The sequence below is a fragment of the Gavialis gangeticus genome, unplaced genomic scaffold, assembly GCF_001723915.1.
Source record: "Gavialis gangeticus isolate Ggan-Ray unplaced genomic scaffold, GavGan_comp1, whole genome shotgun sequence".
Classification (NCBI taxonomy): domain Eukaryota; kingdom Metazoa; phylum Chordata; order Crocodylia; family Gavialidae; genus Gavialis; species Gavialis gangeticus.
In genome coordinates this window covers 27,313,105-27,319,104 of record NW_017729032.1, presented here as the reverse complement: position 1 = coordinate 27,319,104, position 6,000 = coordinate 27,313,105, and the positions used below count along the sequence as shown (strand labels likewise).

Genomic DNA, 6,000 nt, shown 5'->3' with positions numbered 1-6,000 from the left:
TGGAATATACAATCTCTTAGATGGCTGAATGAAAAAGCCAGTGATGAACTGGCTGCATAAATATGCAAACATGCCAAGATACAAGCAGGTGTACTTCCAGGCTGACTTACGATTTTTTTTGTTTTTTTTTTTTTTTTACAAATAATCTCATTACCTTAAGATTTTTTTGCTGCTGTTGTCCACGTATAGAATCATTTTAGCAGCCAATGTCATGTACAAACAAAATCATATGTGTGTAATAGTACAGTGACAGAGAGAATCTAAGAATATTTTCCTATAGTTTTCTGGCAAATTTTCAGTCTTCTAGTTATTTCCCCTTATACTCCTTTTGTGATTTATAGGACATGGCTTCCTTCAATACTTTTGCTCAGCTGCAGGAGGTAGCAGTAGAAAAAAACTCTCCTGGTGTAAGGTTTTCTTATTGTGTATGATGACGGACATTTTCTTTTATGGTGCTAATGCTTTTTGTCAACCAATGCTGTCAGTATAAGAGTGTGAAAATAGCACAATCATCCACTGTGGGTCTCTTAAGATGATCCTAATATTCTTTTAAAGAAAAGTGTGTGAGATTCATTCTGCTAGGGCATATAAGAGTCAGATAATGGCATCACATCTCTTAATAGCATATTCTTTCCTTCACTTGACTAATGGATAACCTGGTGTAGAATACATTGGACTCTCAATTTTAAGGCATGGTTTTACATTTTGCCTCAGTCCCTAATAGTGAATTTATGTTAGATAGCAAAATGTTTGGGTGGACTATCCACATCATATCAGACATAAATTATTATGGATACTGCATAAATGCCAAGGGTGTAGTAGGCACTTTATACACAGGCCTGAAGATCACATCCATGGTCTACGAGCCTGATATACAATGATAAACAATAAAGGAAAGAAGCAGGATGTAACTGGACAAAATTAGCATGAATCTTGCAGATGAATGATTAGTTAACATTTTCCTGCAGGGAGGACTCAGTTTTAGAAGGCTCTGAGAAAAGGTGTACTGTAATGTGGAAACTGAAGAAGAAAAAAGGGAAACCCACTGCATTAGATAAGGAAACAGATTCCTGATACATAAGGAAATGCACAAGAATGTACAGAAATGAGAGTGGAAGAGGCCATTTAATTATATAGCAAGGTAGGATGTTGGATGGAAATTCAGATCCTTCACACTCTTCCTTATCATCTATGAGATCTCATTCTAGAATTCAGATTGTGAAGCTGTACAGCATGGGCCTTCCTGCTAGCCCATTCTCCAGCTTATCTCTTTCTCATGTAAATCTGACATCCTCTCTGCTGGGCACTCCAGCCCAGGGACTCCACTTTGAGGCCCCATGCAACAGAAAGCTAGAGAGCAGGAAAACTTTGTTTCAGATCAAAAGGTCTTTGGGGCAGGGACCAAGTCCTTGTGAATTGTATAGCACCTATCACAATGGTGCCTCAATTCCCTCCGAGTCTTGGGCAATAGTAACACGTGTTTAGTCTTACTGTACACCATGGGGATAGATGGACAGGTTGGTAGCTGGGTGCTCAAGCAGATTTGTAGCTTATCCTTAAAGCCAGATAACAAAAGGGCTTAATTTAGGAGAAAGGAAAGGAGCAACAGAGTGGTATGCAAGTAGAGGAAAGCTGTAAATAAAGTCAGAAAGTAGGGGTGGAAAAGCTGTTGTCAGGAATGGTGCATGATCAGATCAAAAGTGAGGGTGATAACAGAGAAGGCAACACCCACTTGAGATAAAAAATGAAAGTCAGTGGGACTTGTGCTCCAAGATCACAAAGATAGTTGTGTAACCTCACGGGTTGTATGGGCATCAACCTACCATTTCAGGTGAGAGAGCCAGCAAATAGGAGTGAAGGGATGTATTTAGGATTGATTCTGAGTAAGGAAGAAATCGTTAAAAATTTGAAAGCCAAGGACATTTGTGATTCAGGTTATTAATAAAGGAACACCAGCTTTCCTCTCAACTCTGTCAGTTCTGCTGCAGCCAAGACCAGCAGTTATTGAAAGCAGTACTAGCTGAGGGTTGCTGCTGGCCTATGAGAAGCATAGGCTCAGACCTCAGTCCAAACAGAAAATTAGGGTTGAAAGGGACTTCAGGAGGTCACCTAGTCCAACCTGCTGCTCAAAGCAGGACCAGCCCCAACTAGATCATTCCAGCCAGAGCTTTGAGCTGGGTCTTAAAAACCTCCAAGGATGGAGTTTCCACCACCTCTCTTGGTAACTCATTTCAGTGCTTCATAACTCTCCTAGTGAGAAGTTTTTCCTAATATCCAAACTAAACTTCCCTTGCTGCAACTTGAGACCAATGCTCCTTGTTCTGTCATCTCCCACCACTGAGAACAGTCCAGCTCCATCCTCTTTGGAACCAGTCTTCAGGTCACTGAAGACTGCTATCAAATCCCACCTCAGTCTTCTCTTCCACAAATAAGATCAGTTCCCTCAGCCTCTCTTCAAGACATGTACCCCAGGTCCTGAACCATTTTTGTTGCCCTCTGCTGGACTCTCTCCAACATGTCTACATACTTTCTGTAGCGGGGGGCCCAAAACTGGACAGTCCTCCAGATGAGCCCTCATCAGTGCTGAACAGAGTGGAATAATTACTTCCCTCAATCTGCTGGCAATGTTTCTCCTAATGCAATCCAGTACTCTGTTAGCCTTCTTGGCAAGAAGGGCACACTGTTGACTCATATCTAACTTATTATCCACTGTAATTCCGGGTTCTTTTCCCCAGAGCTGCTGCTTAGCCAGTTGGTCCCAAGCTTGTAGCGGTGCACGGGATTGTTCCATCCTAAGTGCAGGACTTTGCACTTGTCCTTGTTGAACCTCAAGATATTTCTTTTGGCTCAATCCTCCAATTTGTCTTGGTTACTCTGAATCCTAGCCCTACCCTCGAGCCTATCTACTACTCCCCTCAGCTTGGTGTCATCCAGGAACTTGCTTAGGGTGCAATCTATTTCATCTTTCAGATCATTAATGGAGATACTGAACAAAACTAACTCCAGTACCAATCCCGGGGCACCTCACTTGAGACTGGCTGCCAATTAGACATTGAGTCATTGAATAGTACCTGTTGAGCCTGACGATCCAGCCAGATTTCTATCCAGCTTACATTCCATTCATCAAACCCATGTTTGCTTTCAAGAATGCTGTGGGAGACCATATAAAAAGCCTTGCTAAAGTCAAGGTATATCACATCTACTGCTTTCCCCACTTCCACAGAGCCAGTTCTCTCATTATAGAAGGCAATCCAATTGGTCAGGCAGGACTTGCCCAGGGTGAATCCATGGTGACTGTTCCTAATCATCTTCTTTTCCTCCAAGTGCTTACAAATGGATTCCTTGAGGACCTGGTCCATGATTTTTCTGGGGATTGAGGTGAGACTGACTGGTCTAATTCCTTTGATTCTCCTTCTTCCTTTTCTTAAAACTGTACACTATATTTGCCCTTTTTCAATCATCTGTGACCTTGTCCAAACACTATGAGTTTTCAAAGATAATGGCCAGTAGCTCTCCAATTGCACCAGTCAACTCGCTCAGCACTCAGAGATGCATTGCATCTGGTTCTATGGACTTGTATATATCCAGCTTTTTTAATTAGTCCCTAACCTGCTGTTTCACCACTGAGGGCCGCTCACCTTGTCCGAAAACTGTGCTGCCCAGTGCAATAGTCTAGGAGCTGACAATCACTTCCTCATGAATAGAAAGGGCATGGAGGCTGATCTACCCTTGATTAATCCCAGTCCAGCAATGACATACACTGAAAGTTTTGTATATGAGCCTATACAACTACAGCATGCTGTGTTTTCTTGTATGTTTGGAGTCTCATGGTGAAATATGCTTAAAGCAGTTTTACTTGAAATATAGACGCCTTAGAATTGCACACTGTGTTCCAGCTGTATTGAGAGCAGAATGCACAGGGATACTGTGATGCTGCTATCCTTACCTGTGTGTTCTAACAGTACTAAGTTACAAAAGCTAGCTCTAACTCAGCTCAGATACCAAGTGACAGGCATTCCAGAAATGCACAAATGGATAGATGGACAAGGGTGAAGGCAAGGCAAAGTCACAGCTTACAATTCTTCTAATGATGTAGCTCCTGCACAAGGGTTAATGTGTTTTCTCCCTTTCTTTGTTAATATTGCAAACATATTTGTATTTTTAATGAAATCACATACCCTCTCCAGTAGGTTACTATGTATGCAGAGATCAAAAAATTATGTTTTACATTTAACAGGATAAAGGGACACTACCAAGGCCCAATTCAGCCCTCATGTGCATAGCAGATATGCAAGGTAAGCAAAAACTAGTTCCAAATTAATCCCAATTGCAGGGTCCAGGCTGAAGCAAGCAGTGCTGAAAGAAACAGCTCAACTACCTTTCTTGCTTCTCTTTTTGCCTGTTCCTTGTTATCATTATTCTGCTTTCTTATAAGGGCTGGAGTAGAAGAGCTATTAAGCTTGCCAGCCTTTTCTGCTTTGTTGCTTCTTATCTGCTCTCCATCCCCATTATGAAACAGTACAACTATATTTTTTCTTTGTCAGATCCTTACTTCTCACATGCTTTATAAATGTAAGTGCAGGCTTTGAGGGAACAACAGACTTAGGAGCTAATAAGGTGGGGGGTGGTAATATAAAATGGGGAGAAAGAGCAGGGACTCATGGAGATGGAACAATATGGGAATAGGATATATTAAAGCTAAATGGGATCTGGACCAGGACGTCTTTTCATTTCCTCATCTACCTCATCCTTCCCAGGTCAGTAGCTTGCTCCCTTCTCTCCCCTTTGCTCTGGTTTGTGCTACATGGGCCTTAGGCATGCTGCTGCCTGCTTTCACTCCTTTCTCCCTCACAGGACTACTGTCATGTTTTGGCATCTCAAAGTGATCAGCTTTCTCCTGAGCTAGGACCAGCCTTTTACTGAAAGGCAGTCAGCAGGCATACAAGGAGATTATGTTCCCTGCATCTTGCTATCTGCCTGTTTCCATGCTATCCTACAAACCACCTACTATGGTTCCAGCATCTATCAGCATTGCATGTTACCATAGTATTTCGCTATTGCTTGGCAGTTCAATTGGGAGTAGGTTTCCACTATGCTAAGGGTGTACATGTCCTTGTCTCCCACCCTTCTAGCCCCTTACCTTACAATGTAAGGGACTGAAAGGGTAGGAAGGAGAGAGACATCTTTCCTATGCATTTGTTTGCCTTAAATGATGTTTTTAGTTTTGTAATTAAGTAAGTCTTTGCTTCTTAACTGTGCCATTGAAGACGGGTTGATTTATCTCAAATCACGACAGAAGTGAGACTGAAGGCATCTTTTAGAATTATAGGAAAGGGGAGCTAAAATGATCTCACTGTGTCATCTAGTTCAGCCCCCTGCCCAAGTCAGGATCATCCCTGACTAAACCATCCCAGCCAAGTGTTTACCAAGCTGAAATGCCCTGGATATCCTTTCTTAAAGATGGGTACTATATTTTTCCTTTTCCAATCATCTGGGATCTCAACTGACTTCAATGAATTCTCAGAGGATAGCCAATAGCTCTGAACGCATCTCAGCCAGTTCCTTCAATACCATTTCATCTGGGGCTACCAACTTGAAAGCATTTACCCCTAACCTGTTCTTCTCTTACTCTAGGCTGTTTGTCTCCTTCCCAATCTTAGCTGTCAACTGCACTCAGGATCTGGTAGCTGTCCCTAGGTAAAGACTGAAATGAAAAAGGTATTAAGTACTTCAGCCTTCGCTGCATCATTTGTAACTAGACTGCCTTCTGTATTATATAAAGACAGTGCCTGAGACCTCCTGGTTTTTGATCCAAAACTACTTATTCAAGGTATGCTTACTAACTTCTTTCCTGGGAAATAGGCCACAAAGAAATGGGATGTGGAAAGAAAAAATAAAGCAGAATGAAAGGAAGAGTTGAGACAACAGTGTGAGAGGAATGTTTACTAGTTCAGTGTCTGCTCTAGTGGAAATAAAGTGTCAAGATGAAATCAACTTTAC

The 6,000-nt window shown here is 41.9% G+C and overlaps 1 protein-coding gene across 4 annotated transcripts in view; it reads right to left on the bottom strand.

The window, feature by feature from the left end:
- Positions 1 to 6,000, bottom strand: part of ARHGAP42 (Rho GTPase activating protein 42) — a 448,389-nt gene that overhangs the window by 16,926 nt on the left and 425,463 nt on the right. The window lies entirely within an intron of this gene.